This window comes from Chlamydotis macqueenii, chromosome 1 (assembly GCF_036417535.1).
Source record: "Chlamydotis macqueenii isolate bChlMac1 chromosome 1, bChlMac1.mat, whole genome shotgun sequence".
Lineage (NCBI taxonomy): Eukaryota > Metazoa > Chordata > Aves > Otidiformes > Otididae > Chlamydotis > Chlamydotis macqueenii.
The window spans coordinates 138,357,716-138,377,033 of NC_141556.1; positions in this window are offsets into that span (position 1 = coordinate 138,357,716).

Below are 19,318 nucleotides of genomic sequence, written 5' to 3' on the forward strand. Positions count from 1 at the left end.
CAAAGTATAATAAATTCTCAAGCAGGATATGCTCTGTTGCTTTCTGTAATTAAGGTGTATGTACTACTTCAGTGAGTCTGCGTGAAACAAGTCCAGGAGCTTCAGTACCAGATGCCTGACCAGCCACATTGTTTAATTGTTTGGGGTTTTTTTTCTGCCCTAGGTAGGACTGCTCCAAATAGCAAGGGCTGGGACAAAGCCCAGATTTTGGATAAGTTTCTCTTGGCACTCCTCTCCCAAGGCAGTATGGAAAAGATGGAACCATTGTATTCTGTTAAAGCACATCACTTATGTCGCCCTGCCTAGTACCCCTTCACGTGGCAGCTCAGGCAATGTCACTCACCCCCACCTTCACTTTATAGGAAAACCACTCTTGTGGGCTACAGTACAATCCTCTTATTATTCCAGAGAGCTTAGTGCAAAAACCACATGGTAGTAATGATAACACAGGAACAGGGAGAACAAGTGCCATGACAGTCCCTCAGCAGTGTGGTCGTCAGCCAGCTACTTAGGGGGCTGACATAGGGTCCTGGGCTCTGGGGAGAGTGGGGGAAGACCCAGGGGGCTGGTGGTGCTCTTTGATCCTGCAAGTAGCCAGTAGCATCACCCCAGCTGATCAATCACTCCCAGGCTGCGTGGGGCTATATGTCTCATCACAGCCATCAAGTCCTCCACTAGCTTACCTGCATCTAATTCTATATTAATCACACTTTAAAGGTGTAGCTCTCAATATGAAATGTGTAATGCTTCTAAGATGAACCATAATGCAAGCAGAGTTAATAATGAATGCATTTTCAGCAAAGATTTGCTAGTAGGTTACCCTGCCTTCAGAGAAAAGGAGCAGATCCAGCAAACTGACCCAGCAGAGACCCCATGCATACTTAACCCTCAGTTCTTTATGCATCACATGCACTGTAATCTTGTTTTCTTTGACATTTCTCAGATGCACTAATCCTTTCATCCTGTGAGATCATATCTGAACTGTCATTGATTTTGTGCTAAGGCAACCCATGGGCCCCTAGACAGTAACATCTGTACCCTGCCTGTAATAGGTCAGTTGTGTTTGCCGTCTATTGCCTCAGTGTAAAAGTACATTTTACTGGTTGGTTCACCTGCTAAATCTGACTCAGACAAGCTGATTTACATCTGCTTCAACCTATTGGCCCATGTGTAGTTATTCTCAACGTACATTAAACTGAATTATGTAACTAAAGGGACGTACTTTCTCTAATCAAAGTACGAAAGGGAAGACTGTGCTGCCAATGCTGTCACTGGAGGATACATCCCCATAAATACTTTGTGAACTAGACAAGAGAACAAGAAACTGTTGTCCATAATGCCAGTATGTTGTGGCTGTCCATCACCCACGAAGGCAAAGTATCTTCCAGTTCCAACAAGGGCTGAGATTCCTCATAGGCTGAATGAATTAAAGAGCAAAAGACACTTTGTAGTCCACAGGAACATAAACATATCAACTATTGGCATGGTATTAACAAAATCTTTCTGATCAGTTACAACTGATACAGAATTCATTACTCTCCTTTTCTTTGTATACAGCAATGTTTCCCAGTTCACTCTCTTAACTGGGATAGAAAAGCTTTAGAAGAAGGTAGAATGGGTGGCTGGTTTTCTAAAATGATTATTAGTGATTTATAGGGAAGCAAGTTCCTGCCAGTAATACTTATATATGAAAAGAATTGTTATGGAATTGATTTTGTTAAGTTTTGTGAAATTGTACAACACTTAATCCTGTGAGTGGTGCTGGGAAAGTAGATTGTGCTTCTGAGACATCTTGGTTTTAATTTCTAATACATATTACTGAGTTGTGTGAATTTCATTTTATAATAACTGCATATTATATTGAATTTGTAGAAATGGGATATTTTGTTACTGACATCTGCTTGATGTTTCCAGCTACTCTGAAAATTTGTCACAGAAAGTAATTAATTTGTCTTCTGTTTGTCTTTTTTTTCTGCAGCTTTCACTTCCCAGTTCACCTTAGCCCTCTCTTTTTCTCACTCACATGCTTTATCTCCACAGTATTTTTGAACTATGATGCAGTAGATATAAAAATGATCTGAAACAGTCAGCAGCTGAAATAAAATATCTTATAGATATCAGAATATAATGCTTGTTGGTGTAGATTTATACTCCCCACTTAGTCAATGAGATACATGTGTTTCTGGTGTTTGCGTACTTTCTGAAATGTAGTAACTATTATTCCTGGCACGTGTGTGACTGATTGTTTCCAGAATGAACAAAACATAAGGCAGCATCATTATGCCTGGTGGATTCAGGCAACACTCTCAACAGTGGTCTTGTTTTTATAAATTAGTTAAATGGTTTCCAGAGGATGATGTGCTGAACTATTTGGGACACATTTCTTTTAAGCAAATGATGAAAGGATTTCCAAGTAGTTCCAAATGGTCCATTTTTTGCTTTGTTTAACAGTCAGGCATACTAGTCACCTGGAAAGTATCTATAAGAGATCGAGGCTGTAGCAGAATCGTTTACTTTTATTTAATCTTTACGTTGATTCTAAGCACTACATTTACACTTAATAGGGTATTACCATATTAATGAGAACTTAATATAAAATCATGAATAGAATAACTTTGTTTATGGCTTAAATCTGTACGGAGTATTCTTTTACATGTATTTGCATTTTAAAAAAACTGCATCATCTAATGTTCACAGATAAATTTGTTGCCTCATTTTAAGACAGAATACAGGAATTTTTTTTTTGGTAAAGTGGTAAATCTCAGACTTAACTTCATCCTAGTAAAAAGTAAAATTCCCCAAGGAATTTTTTTTTTTTTGTAATTAGGAGCTAATGTTATAAAGTAGCTAACAAAAGTTGTCTAATTACTCAAAATTACTTTACTTTCCATCAGCTTATAAAAAGAGTAAGAACAAAGCGATTTAGAAATATCACAAAATTATCAAGGTTCCCAAGATTGCCTAGGGCAAAATATAAAATAGAGAGAAAAACACAGCCCTTGTTTTCATCTTGCATTTTGCATCCTGGAAAATATTTCAGATTGTTCTTTTCCCAAAGGAAACTGGCTTTCATTGCACTTGCAATATCTGATCAAATGAGATTGAAATCTATCATTACGGCTGATGATTATAGTGGTCCCTATTGGAAACTGAAGGGACTTTTTTTGAGCAGCATGATTTACTTTGTGTTTGAGCAGAATAGGTTTTAAAAAAGCCACAAACAATACAATTCTCAAAGATTTTAACTTCTGTCTAAATGCTCTTGAAAGAAAAAAAAAAGTGTTTCTGCCTTGTTGGAATATCCTACCTTATTCGCATCCTATTCCCTCATAGTAGTATAGCTGATAGCAATATTTAAATAACAACAAATATTTTCAAACGAAAATGCTTTCCAAAAGTGCTTTCCAAAGCTTTTTGCCCTGCATGAAAAGAAGAGCAATGAATTTATTGCAAGTATTTCGAATGGCTCTCAGACTTTCATTTGTGGATTCTGAGACAAATTTCTTAAATTGAGCTTACAAGCTTCTTTGCTGATGAGGGTCTTTTGATGATATTGTGTTAGCCGAGGCTCTGGAGATCATTTTAATTCAGGTCAGTATGTTTGGATCTGCTTAAATCCTATATAACTCAATGGAACTGAAGATCACAGCGAAAGCTGAGCAACATTTAACTGTATCCAAGTAGAAATGGATTTTTGGAAATCTAAGTTGTGTCATCATTTGTGCACATAGGAAGCTCTGTAGAAGAAAACACAAATACTCTGAAAACTGCATTTTTGCTTTAATCTGACCAGACAGAATTAGGCAATGACAAACATCCTTTTCTAATATTTAGTCCCTAGTTTCTGATGATCTAGTATTTCTTATTATCCTTAAGGTAAGGATTCTCTAATGTTCCCTAGATCTGCAGTGAATATACAATGTATCTCTTGTGAATTAGTGCATCCCATCTAAATTCAAAAATTACTTTATGCAAGCTTAATTCAATTTCAGCATCTACTTTTTCTCAATATGTGTTTGTACTTATATAGCTGCATAAAATGTTAACAGGGTGTCGTAGTTCAGGCCTGATCAGGACCAGACTACGCAGTCTCTCTCTCACTCCCCCCACCCTCCGAGAGAACAGGGAGAGAAAATATAAGGAAAAACGGCTCGAGGTTTGAGATAAGGACAGGGAGAAATCCTTAAAGTTACCGTTACGGACAAAACAGACAAAACGCCACAGTCCTTTGTGAAACTGCTCTGGTGTGGGTCATCTCTTCCACAGAGTTCAGTCCCTTCAGAAAAGCTGTCCCAGCGGGCCCTCCATGGGCCACAGCTGCCTTCAGGCATCCACCTCCCCCGGTATGGGGTCCTTCATGGGCTCCAAGTGGATCTCTGCTCCTCCGTGGACCTCCATGGGCTGCAGGGGGACAACCTGCTCCACCATGGTCGTCACCACAGGCTGCAGGGGAATCTTGGCGATGAGCCGCATTACTCCTCCCCCTCCTTCTGAACTGACCTTGGCGTTTGCAGCTGTTCCTCACAACAGGCTGGTAGATGTCTCTCAGGATCTTTTTTACATCTTATTCACTTCTCATCTCCTCTCCACTTCTTGCAGCCAGGCTGGACCAAGTCGGGCCCAGTCGGCTGCCTGGCAAGAGGCCAGAGGGTGAGGCCTGCAAGGCCCATGAGGCCTGCGCCTCCCCCTCTGTGCCTCTGCCCCTGCTCAGCTTCTTCACATCTTCTCTTCTCTCTTTTTTTTTTTTCTGTTTTCCCCTTCTTAAATACGTTATTGCAGAGGCGTTATCACAGAACATTCTGCTACCAATCAGCTCAGCCTTGGCCAGCAGCAGGTCCGCCCTAGGCCCGGCCGAGTCCACTGGACAAAGGGGAGCGACTTGTAGCAGTTTCCTACAGAAGCTACCACCTTAGGCCCCCCCTCACTAAACAAAACCACGACACAGGGAAAAACAGGAAAACAGAAGTAAAAGTGTAAAAGCTGCTGATTCTGAGTGTGATTCACTTACATTGTCCACACGAAGCACTTCACAAATATTCATGGCTATTGTCCTGATAAAACCCACATGTGGTAACTCAAACTTTGTACTTTGAGAGGCTTGCTGATTGCCAAATATTTCTCATATATCTAAGCTAACAACTGACAAAATTAAAAGTTCCATTTTCCATGAGGAGAGGAGAAAATGAACAGTTCATTCAAACTCCAAAGAGAAAACAAAATAAGAGAGAATCAGGAAATTGATTGAGATACATCTCCAGGAATCAATACACTCTTTTGAAACTCCCTTTCAAGAGAAAATTGCCAAATTTCTCAGAGCTGCATTTTGAACCTGTTTTGGGCTTGTTACGTTCTATGTCTTTTGCAAAGGAAAATATTCAGTTGCTTCCCAAGATCACAGATGAACTAGCTGTTGTTCAAAGTCATACTTGCTGTTAGAAGCTCAGCATAAAGCATATCTAGCAAATGCACAGGGAGAGAACTTACTTTATTAACACCGCTGAGTCAGCGCTTTCAGTACTGAGGTCAGAGAGCTGTCTTGGTCACCTGTCCCCATTTCGCCTGTAAGATGAATCCCAGAACTGACATACAATTTTAACATAAAGAGGCTGGAATACTGAGAATTACACAGAATACATGAGGTTGGATTGTCTGGTCTCTTGGGATTGTCTAGTCCAGCTTCCCTGCTCAAGTAGGGTCAACTACAGCAGGTTGCTTAGGATGATGTCCAGTCAGATTTTGACTGTCTCCAGCGATGGAGACTCCACAAACTCCCTGGGCAACCTGTTCCAGTGCTGAGTCACCCTCACAGTAAAAAAGTATTTCCTGATGTTCAGACATAATTTCATGTGTATCAGTTTGTGCTCTTGTCTGGTCACTGGACTCTACTGACAAGTAGAAGTGTCTAGCTCACTCTTCCTTATGCTCCCCATCGTATATTTACACTCGTGGATAAGATCCTTCTCTAACCTTTTCTCCTCCAGGCTGAAAAGTCCTAGCTCTCTGAGCCTCTCCTTGTCTTGAAGATGCTCTAGTCCCTTAAACGCTTTTGTGGTCCTTTGCTGCACTCACTCCACTCTGTCCATGTCTCTCATACTGGGGAGCCCAGAACTGGATCCAGCACTTCAGAGGTGTCTCATCAGTTTTGAGCAAAGAGGAAGGATCACTTTCCTTGACCTGCTGGCAATGTTCTGCCTATTGTAACCTAAGCTACTATTGGCCTTCATTGCCATGAGAGCACACTACAGGCTCATCATCTACAGGGTGTCCACCAGGACCCAGAGGTTCTTTTCTGTCAAGCTGCTTTCCAGCCAGTTAGCCCCTAGCTTGTACAGGTACGGGACTTTCTCCTCTGCAGGTGGAGGACTGCTCTTCCCTTTGCTGAACTTTGTGCATTCTTCTGTGCTCATTTCTCCAGCCTTTTCAGGTTCCTCTGAAAGATGGCACAGCCATCTGATGTACGAAGTATTCCTCCCAGTTTTGTATCATATGTAAATTTGCTGAGGGTGCACTCTGTCCATCATCCAGGTCATTAATGAAAATGTTGAAAAGTACAGGAGCCGGTAGCAATCCCTGAGGTACACCCAAAATGACAGGATTTTTCAATTCTAGACAATGGAGGATTTGTCCATTAAAAAGAAAAAAAAAAAAGTAATTTTTTGGATCTGACATGGATATGGATAAAGTCACTTGTGCACTTTTGAGGGACTTGGTGTTTATTTATGTAGTTTGTAGTGAATATACTTTCAGGAGACCATCTTAATTCTTTACTTCTGTAGATGCCTATGAGATTAGAGATTCATTGGAGGAAGATAGTCTTTCTGTTAATTTTCTTTGGGATTTTAATCAGGCAAAATTTACACTGCACCCAATTCAGAGGTAGGAAAGAGGAACATTAGCAGAGAACTATCCTGGAATGGAACTAGCTGGGAACCTGTAAATCTGTTCTTTCTCAGACATTTCTGTCTCTACATGCTCCCAACTTTTCCATCAGACTAAAGGAGTTTCCTAATTAGGTTAGAATCATTCTCACAACAGAACAATAGGAAGAAAAATTTAGGGAAATTTAAAAGAAACCATGACTGTTCAGTACATTAAAAACAGTGCTGGAAAGCAACTTTCGTAGAAGATTATATAACTAAAGAAATTTTTCTTTAATGGATTTTCCTCCTTCCGTGACATTAAAGAGTTGTTCAATACTCAAAACAAACTTATTTAAATTTCAAATTAAATTGGATGATGTATCTTGAGCACCTGCAAGCAGTTCTCAGACCTAGTGATCTTTTGTCATACCGTGACAGTGCAACATGTGAAAATGAACCTGTCTCTTGTGTTTCCTACCTGTGCTATCCCACCCCTGTGCCTTAGATTAATTAGAATGAGATTTAGGAGCTAAACAGAGAGGGAACCTAAATATATTCAGCAGATGTCCTTGTCTGGGATGGCCATGGTACCAGTATTACAGGTGTTACTATAGAGGATGACTAGGTAAATCTCAGTTTTTAAGACATTCAGGAAAATAATTTATCTGAGGAAATAAGTCTGGGCACTCAAGTTATGCTCTGCAACATCGCAATTTGCAGTACATAAATACGTCTGGGAGCTCAACTTCCAAACACTCAGACTAACAAAGGGCAAGCTCCCCTCATTTAAAATTCTATGGACCTTAGAGATTTATCTTAATACAGTGAAAAGGATGGACTATGTCTTGCGGGTTTTTTTTGCAGTAGAAAGAAGCAAAGAAAAAGTTGTGGCCAAGTAGGAAAGATAAGCTTAGCAATGATCAGATAAGTTGGAAGAGCTAATGACTCAATTAGGATGCTCTAGATAGCTAAGTAAGATTTATATTTGGCAAAGGCTCAGCAGAAAATTGTTTTACAAGCTTTGCAATGGAAGAAGAGTTATGCTGTCTTCACAGCAAGGCCATGTTGGACCTTACCCTGGGTAGTTTTTTTTTGGTTCCCAGTATTGTTCCTTGATTTCAGTGTGATTTCGGGTCCTTAGCAAGCGAGAACTATTAGCTTCAGTAGGAGATGTACTGCTCAGAATATGGCACGATTGCCATACTTAATAAGCTTATTTAATATACTGTTAAAAAGAGCTCATATCTGACTAGATTGTCACAAAGCATAGTCAGCTGGTGTAGAGCTGTGAGAACAAGTGACATTTACTTCATCCTATGCATATCTATAGACCCTGGTGGGTAGGAAGAAGTTACCCACAGGAGTGTCAAAGGAGCTTTCTGTGCTCCCACAGCAGAAAACTTTCCCAAGCAGAGTATGCTCCTGAAACAATCAAAAATGAGTAGAAATACTTGAAGTAGAACTGTTTTCCCTTCAGGAATGACATCCTTCCCCAATCACTCCCTGCCCCACCAGAAAAAAAAAAAAAACAAAACCAAAAACACAACCAAAACCTCCAGGGGTGGAAATACTATGTTATTCAAAGCAGAGTTCCCAGCAAGCTTGATAGATCTATGGGACTCTGTCTAGATTCTATAAGGACTTATGTATGACATCCTTACAGTGACCTGGATTGGAAAAAAACTATTTTACTCAGGGATCTCAAATCACTGTATAAGCAGATATAAGTATTACTGTCACAAATGAAGGAATAGGAAAACAGAGGTTTTCTTTCCAACCTTTTACAGTGGAGTTTTCCTCCACTGGGTATTCCAAATGGGTGCAAGTCCATAAGTAAAAGAGGGAGAATAAAAACACTAAGCACATAAAGTATTAACATGCAACAGGCAAGTGAGCTGATGTGTTTAACAGGCTACATCGAACCAAAGCATGAGGCTTGGTCATATTAAGTCTATAAAAGGTCAACATTATAAATCATACTATCCTGAGCACTTTAGTCTTGGCCTTCTGTCGTAGTTCAGCCAGACTACGCAGACTCTCTCTCACTCCCCCCACCCTCCAAGAGAATAGGGAGAGATAATGTAAGGAAAAATGGCTCAAGGTTTGAGATAAGGACAGGGAGAAAATCCTTAAAGTTACCGTTATGGGCAAAACAGACTTGATTTGGGGAAAACTATTCATTTATTACTACAAACAGCAGGATAATGAGACCCCTCCCTCTTCCCAAGCTTAACATTATCTCTACTACCTCCTCCCCCTGCGAGCAGCACAGCGGGGAAGAGGGAATGAGGATTGCGGTCAGTTCATCACGCGTTGTTTTACACCGCTGCTTCATGGTTGGGGGAAGAACTCCTCGCATTCCCCCCCTGCTCCAGCGTGGGGTCCCATCCATATGCCACAGTCCTTCGTGAAACTGCTCTGGTGTGGGTCATCTCTTCCACGGAGTGCAGTCTCTCCAGAACAGCTGTCCCAGCGGGCCCTCCACGGGCCACAGCCGCCTTCAGGCATCCACCTACCCTGATGTGGAGTCCTTCACGGGCTCCAAGTGGATCTCTGCTCCTCCATGGACTCCATGGGCTGCAGGGGGACAACCTACTCCACCATGGTCGTCACCATGGGCTGCAGGGGAATCTTGGCGAGGAGCCGCATTACTCCTCCCCCTCCTTCTGAACTGACGTTGGCGTCTGCAGCCATTCCTCTCACAAGAAAAGTTCTTCACAACAGGCTGGCAGATGCCTCTCAGAATCTCTTCACATCATCCAGCTCATCTCTTCTCCACTTCTTGCAGCTGGGCCGGGCCAAGTCAGGCCCAGTCAGCTGCCTGGCAAGAGGCCAGAGGGTGAGGCCTGCAAGGCCCATGAGGCCTGCAACTCCCCCTCTGCGCCTCTGCCCCCACTCAGCTTCTTCACATCTTCTCTTCTCTTTTTTTTTTTCTGTTTTCCCCTTCTTGAATACGTTATCACAGAGGCATTATCACAGAACATTCTGCTACCAATCGGCTCGGCCCTGGCCAGCAGCAGGTCCGCCCTAGGCCCGGCCAAGTCCACTGAACAAAGGGGAGCGACTTGTAGCAGTTTCCTACAGAAGCTACCACCTTAGGCCCCCCCTCACTAAACAAAACCACAACACCTCCTTAAGAATCTTTGCAGAGCTCTTGTAATCACAGGGCTGTGAGTAGGCCAGTTCATTAAATTGCCAACTCTGCTGCTTGCAGATGTTGGAGGCAGGTGTTCTGTACAGAGCAGGAGTTTGCTTTCTTCTGCTGCATGTTGCACTGGAGGTCAGAGGTTGCACCTCAATGGCAAGGTCTCAACTGCACAGCAACTCTCAGAGGTCTTTGTTAGGGGAGAAAAAGAATTCAGTCTCCTGAAAATTTATGTACTGCAAAAGATAACTGCACCTGCAGATTGCTACTCTTATTGAAAACACATGGTGGCTGTTGGAAGAAATACAAAATGCTACTCTGTATTTCCTGTTGAGAATATGCATGGACTCCAAATGATCTGCATTAGACCAGAGATACTCAAAAGATTCATTATCCAATGGTACACCGTTCTGGTACAAAGTGTATGTTTTTGTCATACACTTAGGGATTCGTGCAAATCCACACGTATTTAAAAATTGACTTTGGGCAGTGTTGTATTGCCATCGAAAAGTTGCTTGCATAATATAATGTGTACCAGCAGGCATTCCCAATGACCCAGCTAGTTCATAATTGGAAAAGGTTAGTCCAGTCTTTCCTGGCCACCTGTGTGTTGGCTTTTTAACTTCCCAAATGGAAAGAGTAAAGATAGATTCTTCTAGATGCAGGAAATTCTGTAAAATGGACCACCCTTATAAGAGAAACTTCTGTCTTAAAAAGACCACTGTAGGCTTACAGGATAAAAATCTGCTTTGTTTTTGCTGGAAATAACCTCCAGCAAACACCAAGTTTTTGTCAGTTCATGTTACATTAGACAGGTATAAATGATACACTTATGGAAGGGGATGGAAATATCTCCATGTTTCTTAACTTCTTCTGACATATGTGGCCATGGTAGTGCTGAAAGAGCTTTCAGCAATGACTGTTGGAGCTGTAACACTAATAATTGCTGAAAGTTCGTAAAAAATTAATACAAATGATAGAACAGCATCGCTCACTGTAATCTCTAAGGCCAAGGCTTTCATTATCACTTGTTCATCAGAAGGAGTTTTTGCAGATTAATTTCTCACTAATACCATGTAGGAAATATGAACATTGAGTCCTGTGTTCATATGATGTTCAGAGTGTTCTTCATGAAAATTTTGTGTGAAGTAATGATGCAGGTTATGATGCAACAATAAGTTAATAAACTGCCATTGTATTATACATGCCTATACACTATATACAGTTGTGTAATTTATGTACAGTAAAAGGTAAAGAAATTGAGCTTGTTACCATGTTTCAGAGCTCTTTAGCCAAGAATCACAAAATTGACTGCATCTTAAGAAGAATCGCAATATATATTCACAGTTCTTCCTTTCTCACTGGAAATAATTATACAATCATAGAATCGTTAGGGTTGGAAGGGACCTTCAAGGGTCATCTAGTCCAAACTCCCTGCAACGAGCAGGGACATCTCCAACCAGATCAGGTTGCTCAGAGCCACATCCAACCTGGCCTTGAATGTTTCCAGGGATGGGGCATCCACCACCTCTCTGGGAAACCTGTTCCAGTGTTCTACCACTCTCATTGTAAAATATATATGAGGGCAATCTAAAAATATTTTTTAATTCTGAAAAATCTGCATGTATCACGTACATCTATATGTAATTTCCTAACATCCGTACTTTTCATGGCCTAAGAGAGCAGAAATATCCTACAGAATATCTAATTTAATAATTTGAAATATTTCTAAACTTCTACCAACATAAGAATTTTCCTGTTAAATTCAGAGGTGCAGCATATTCATCTATTTTCTGTTTTCCTTTCTTTTGTTCCTGAATAGTGAACCTACATAGTCACATCCAAAAATTCATTTTAAGTCCTAGTGCTGAGATAATTATTTTCAAGTGGAGATGAATAGGGCTAGTGTTGCAGATGGGAAAATTTTGCAAGACCAACAACACAATGTATATACAATTTGAATGATGTTTTTCAGAACACTTAAAATTCGCTTCAGCTGCATTCTACTCATATATGTTATGACTGCCTGTCGTAGTTCAGCCCCGATTGGGACCAGACTACGCAGTCTCTCTCTCACTCCCCCCAACCCCTGAGAGAATAGGGAGAGATAATATAAGAAAAAAACAGCTCGAGGTTTGAGATAAGGACAGGGAGAAAATCCTTAAAGTTACCGTTACGGACAAAACAGACTCGATTTGGGGAAAACTATTCATTTATTACTAAAACTAGCACGATAATGAGACAGAGAACAAGATAACCTCCCTCCACCCCTCCCTCTTCCTGGGCTTAACATTATCTCTACTACCTTCCCCCCCCCCCCCCCCCCCAGCACAGGTGGGAAGAGGGAATGAGGATTGCGGTCAGTTCATCACGCGTTGTTTTACACCGCTGCTTCATGGTCAGGGGAAGAACTCCTTGCATTCCTCCCCTGCTCTGTTGTGCGGTCCCATCCATACACCACAGTCCTTCATGGAACTGCTCCGGTGTGGGTCATCTCTGCCACAGAGTGCAGTCTCTCCAGAACAGCTGTCCCAGTGGGTCCTCCATGGGCCACAGCCGCCTTCAGGCATCCACCTCCCCCGATGTGGGGTCCTTCACGGGCTCCAAGTGGATCTCTGCTCCTCCGTGGACTCTATGGGCTGCAGGGGACAACCTGCTCCACCACGGTCGTCACCATGGGCTGCAGGGGAATCTTGGCGAGGAGCCGCATTACTCCTCCCCCTCCTTCTGAACTGACGTTGGCGTCTGCAGCCATTTCTCTCACAAGAAAAGTTCTTCACAACAGGCTGGCAGACGCCTCTCAGAATCTCTTCACATTATCCAGCTCATCTCCTCTCCACTTCTTGCAGCTGGGCCGGGCCAAGTCAGGCCCAGTCAGCTGCCTGGCAAGAGGCCAGAGGGTGAGGCCTGCAAGGCCCATGAGGCCTGCGCCTCCCCCTCTGTGCCTCTGCCCCTGCTCAGCTTCTTCACATCCTCTCTTCTCTCTTTTTTTCTGTTTTCCCCTTCTTGAATACGTTATCACAGAGGCGTTATCACGGAACATTCTGCTAGAAATCAGCTCGGCCTTGGCCAGCAGCAGGTCCGCCCTAGGCCCGGCCGAGTCCACTGAACAAAGGGGAGCGACTTGTAGCAGTTTCCTACAGAAGCTACCACCTTAGGCCCCCCCTCACTGACAAAACCACAACACTGCCAATGTTGAAGCCCTGATGGAGAAACAACACTGAATAATTAGACGTATTGTATAGTATACTGTTGAATGTTATCAAGACTTCTGTAGTCATATTTGCTAACAAAAAATCCTTCTTTTTAATGTTTTGGATTATGAAATATAAATTCAGAAGAGGCAACAAGGGTCCCTACATTGCTTTACATTATCTACAAAGTCTCTGATGGAGGATAAAATCCTGCACAAATATTGTCTTTAATCGAAGTATGAGGGCAGTGCCATGTGGAACTAAATTCAGAACTGACATTCAGCATGCTGACTCAGTCAATAGCAAAACTTGAGGATAGGGGGTGTTTCTTAACCCTATTTCTTTCCATAACTTCTGCTTTGAATTTATAGCAATGACTCTTCTCCAGACTGAGATGGCTTTTAAAAATTAACTAATATTGGGGTTTTTTGCAAATAGCAGTTTTTAAAACTTTGTAACAAGAACACAGAAGAGTGCTTTGTTGTTTTTTTTTTCTTTACTGCATCTATATTTGTAGCACCTATCTAGGATTTTGGAAACCCAATTCTATTACCTTTTCTACTTGAAAAGATTCAAATTCTCATTTGTCACCGTCATTCTCATTTGTGTTAGATTTTAAAACAAGATGCTTTATAGATCTCAGTAATTTCAAAGAGCGTGAGAGATATCACTTTTTGCTGCTCTTCTACTTTGGTGAATGTCTCCCTCCACTGTGTTAGCAGTAGTGAATGTACCAAGTTTCAGTTTTGATAAACCAATATTTTCTGTTGAAACTTTATCAAAGCAATTATAGCCACCTGCTTCCCCAAATCTTCTGTTACAAATAAGCAGAGTAGAAAATCACTTTTTTTTTCAGGTTTACAATTTGAAAACAGTCAGAACGGATAAACAGGACAAGACAGAGACAAAACAAAGTGTTCTGCCGCTAAGGTGAGACAGCTAATGCACATTTAAAGCACATTTGCATTGCTTGCATTGAAAAACAGAGTATTAACTCATCTTGTTAAAAGATAAAGCGGTAAAATTGTGTTCACAATTTCAAAAGTAGACACATGAGACACATTTGCAAGCATAAATTCTTTGGTTAGCTTTCTAGGCTCTGCTTATTATTGTTATTATGATGCTTATGTTCATTTTGTATTTTACTGTGGATGTTATACAGTTTCAGGGAACATTTTTCCATGTCGCCCATCTTGTATGTTTTGCTCAGATTGCTCAGTCATTTGAGTCTCATTTTAGGACACATATATAGACACATATATTGTATAAATCTGTCACCACTTGCAGTATGAATCTGAATGTTTTAAAGATTTTTTTATGTCTCAGTAATTTTAATTTGAATAGAGCTATGCAGCATTTCAGGAAACTTTCTGTTTTTCTAATTTCCTAATGTATAGAAATATCATTTGGGGTTTTTAGTATATTACACGAATATCATGCTGTTTCTTCCTATTTCAAAAGAAAATGCAGTTGTACAATGCAGCAATAAAAATATTCCCAACGTTATTTTATTGTTTTAGTCATACCTTCTGCAGATGACTTTGAATAATCTGCACTTCTAAACAGGATGAGAGATTTCCATGTGGATAACTTTTGTTGCTAAAGTAAGGCTTTTTTCCTGCTAAACAAATGCAAAGCAAAAATAATTTTTTTTTAACTAAAAAATAGTTCAATGAGTAGAAAAATTCAAACTATAATGTCTCTTAGAAAATATTTTCTTGGAAGCATAGATGACTTCTATCACATAGTCAGATCCTTGACTATTCTGAGAATGAAAGTGTGATTGATACTTTTCAGTTTTCTTTCTCAGGGCACAACTGCTTCTTTATAAATTGCTTGAGATCTATGAAAAAGAAAGTGTCCTTCCTCAATGTTGTAAATAACAGTAAGGTGTATATAGACTACCCCATCCTTCACATTAATTCTGATGTGTACAGAGCCTCATTTGCAAAAACATCTCCTTCTAAGATGTTACAGAAGATGCCCAGGCTAGTGAGTCAAAAAGCTCCCCTTTAATTCTCACAGTACTCTTGAGTAAGCAGTTTGATTTTTAACTTCTCTCAATATCTGGGCAGCCTCAGCCCTGCAGGATGAACTTGTGTTATGCCAATACAGTTTTCCCTCACCTTGTACCTCATTTGTTCATCATACTTGTCATCACTTCTTTACGCAAAAAGACTTCAGATGCGTGCTTAATGGTTTTCCTTCTTTCCCTGACATAATGAGATATAAGAAATAATTGCTGAACAAACGTAGCAAGAAGCAATACTTGTCAGGCACTGATGAAGATCTATTCACATCTTAGATTTTCTGGTCAAGGTCATGGTGTGTAACAAACTACAGTCACCTTCCCAGACATTGCCTTTGAAGAGACAGATTTTTTAGAGTCTATTGCAAGTTAGCAGGAACCTAGGTGTGCTGAACTGTGACCACCACACTCCACTAGCAGCAAGAGAGGTGTATCTGGCCACTGAATGGAGCTACCCACGGTAAGCAGTTCCAAGACCACCATTAGAACTAATGTTATGGTCTATGTGTAACCTGTGATGCTTTTTACTGGCACAGTTTGGACCTCTTCTTATCTAATGCCCAGGGAATACTCATATACCATAACCTCTGTTCTTTCTAGCTCCAAAATGTCACAAGAAATTTGGTTTACTCAGTCACATCTGAATTGGCTAACTGCACACGCAAAGCTAATCAAAACTATACTCATATATGCTGTTTCTTGCAAAGCTGCACAATGTAAGCTGGAACAAAATGGCAATCTCCATCATGCTATCATAGACAACAGATTTCCCATCTACATGGAACTGCTTATACATTGGTGCAGAATTCATACTTGGCCAAAAGACTAAGTAGGCTAGATGGAGACATCTTCCCATATGGCTATCCCCAAAATGTACTCTTCAGGCTGCAAAGAAGGGGAAGAATTATGAGAAGGACCCAGATGGAAAGTGATTCATACTAACAGCTTAATAGAAGTACATATTTGCTTTCTCATTGGTTTTAAGGAAAGACTGGAAATACTTTTGCGCGATGAGAGGCCAGATCTGATATCAGCTGGCACAGTTGATAGATGCTGAGAGTAAGGTTGTGGTTCAAAATAAATCTTTGACAAGACACTAGAAAAAAGATGCCACAGGCACCTGAAGGACTCAGGTATCAGCTATGCAGCACAACCTGATAATTAAAAGCTGATTCCTTATCTGAGATCAGCTGCTCACTTTGCTCAAGCAGAAGGTGATGACTGGGCTGCCAGTTCTTTAAGGAGAAAAATCAAAGCAAATATGAAGCAAGGGCCACAGACCTACTATTTTCTTATGTTTTATATCTATTTTGCTTACAACAACAGTAGCAGAAGTAGCACAAAAGTGTTTTCCCAGCACAGTACAAAACTGGTCAAAACCAGTTTGGGCCCAAAAAGATTCATACCTTTTTGCCACCACCTTTGCACTATCATGTACATGCTGAAGGAATGTCTGTCTGGAAGTCACATATTAAAAATATTTGCAGGAAACAGGGTCTGTGTCAGTCTACAAAAGAAAGATCACAATAGCTTATCCTTCTTCAGGAGAGCATTTGTCCAGGAAATGACACTGCAATGACTGTTTACTGCTTACTTTTTTATCTCTGGGGTAAAAAAAGCCCACAGAAAAAAAAAAAAAAGGACAGTTGGTCACAGTTGTCTCATGTTTGATCGATGTCCTTTTCCAAAACAGCCTTTCCACTTTCCTGAGGTAAATGATATTCTATCATGAGTATGCATACAGATTAGGTATTCTGGGGGACTTTTCTAGTCTTTCCAGTTTCTCTAACTGGAGGTATGCCATTGCATTACTCAATAAATGTGCTGACTGATCAATTAATCTTATCTCTGGCATTAGCAGCTCATTTTGCATCTTCTTGTCTGTGTACTAACTCTTACTTTTCTCTCCTTAGCTTGGTCCCTGCCAGTTTTTGAATATTCATCAGTTATTATATACATTGCCTAACTATTATCCCTAGCTTAACTTCCAGGCAACAAATTATTCCCTAATCCACTTGGAGCATGATCTATTTTCCATTTAAATCAATGGTAGCTTGGGGAAGCTATTGATGAATACAATGTCCTAAGCTGCAACAATTTTAGGGATTTTTGCCATCAGGTGACTTCTGCTCGAACCTCTAAGTTGGTGGGTTTCTGCAGCTGAAGAATAGAACTGAAATTAATTAAATTAATTGAAATTGACATTAAAAATTGTTAGTTTAGTTCACAGGGTAGTCCAATGATCTATCATTAAGTGTACATGTGTTTCATATGAAGGCAATTCAGAACAGCCTGGGTTTGATCTACTGGAATAAAGTTCTATAAAGGTGATAAGGATGGACATTGACACTTTAAAAAACTTTGAGTCACAGAGAGTTGACAGTTGTAAAAAAATAATCCTTATATGGAAATAAGATCTGCATTTGACAGATAAATATCTGACAAATAAAACCGTAATAAAGGCCTCTCCACATCAGGTATTGCAATATAACAAATAGTATGTCATTTTGCCAGGATAGCCTTCTAATATCACTAACTGTCTTACTATTTAACTCTACATAGCATTATAACACAAAACAGCTGCTATTAACATTAATATTTTTTTTTCCCAAATCACAACAGAATTTCCAACATACTCAACTTCCTAGCAGCAGCCATTAGGGAAAATAACCTATTATTAATTTCAACAATATGTCATTCTGTGATAAAAGAAAGTGAGCCCCCAAATCCAACCAGCTTACACGTTATGAATGATTATGTGTGTAAAATCTGCTGAGACACATGATTTAGAAGAACTGACACATAGGTGTGCCAGCCAACTAGGAATTGCAGTGTAGGAGGTCTTCCTGAGAGCTTTCAGCAAATGTTATTGTAATACTGTTGTGCTGCCTTGGGGGCTTGGAAAAAGGTTAATATATCTTTGCAAAGTGAAAACAACAATAAGATGAATGAAGTATAACTGAATCTTAAGAAGGAAATCTTTCTTATATTTGTTTCATAACTCAGAAAGGGTGTGATTGGGTCTTTCTGCAGCAAGCTTTAGGTTAGAGGTCAAGTGTGCAAAATACTAACAAAAGGAAAAAAAAAAGACCTAGAAACTGGGTAAAGAAGATTTTGTTGCATGCTTAGGGCCAAAGGAAGTCCCAGCATGTATGGGTTCCATATAGTAATTTTGGTATTTCTGTTCACGATTTAAATTTATAACTTCAGTAACTCTGAAATATGAAACTCCAGTAATGCTGAAAATCCATACATCTGGCAAATACATTAATATTAGATGCATTGCTACATTTTTATGATGTATCTGCCCTGCTAAAATGAATTTGGGAAATCATAACCTGTTTTCCCAGATTATCAACTTTTTCTTCATAAGGTAAAACTCTTCTGCTACATTCTTATTCAGCCCTCATCCTCTGTTTATTCTTGTTTTGTGGTGGTCTGCTTACTTGATTAGCAATGCAAAAGACAACTAGAGGAGATGGATAGAGCAACTTTGATCTCTCCTCCACCTCCCACCCCGAAACAGGAAACATGTGAATATATAAAGCGAATCAAGAAATTTGTTCCACTTACTTTTGTTAAAATGGTTGTGTGCAACTATGGCTTAAAAATATTTCTTAAATATTTATAAATAAAAAGAATAATTTACAAACCTGAAAGTGTTCCAGCAACATGAGCACTGAATTTCTGGACATGATGTATTTTCTTACATGTAGAAACTGCATGCCACTGGCTTCACCCCATGTGCACACGTGTAGTTCTGACTGTTACAGCGTATTACAGAAGGGCTGAAACTAACTGCAGCTACAGCCTGGCTTCCCGCTGTCACAACTATCTTTCTTTGTCATCTTGATTGCTTTGAAAAACAAATGATACAGGATTTGGCTAAAGAGATACTGCTGAACAAACTTCAGTGTTCTTTCTGTAAGGTGACATTTGTCTTGCAGAGCTGGAATGGAGTCATTGTTCTGTCTTGATTGAGAGTAGAAACATTCACCTAAGGAACATTGTGAACTTACTTATCTCCTACATTTGCTGCTTTGGCAGAGTTCCAAGACTAGTAATAACTGTATATGTTCTCTGGTTAAAT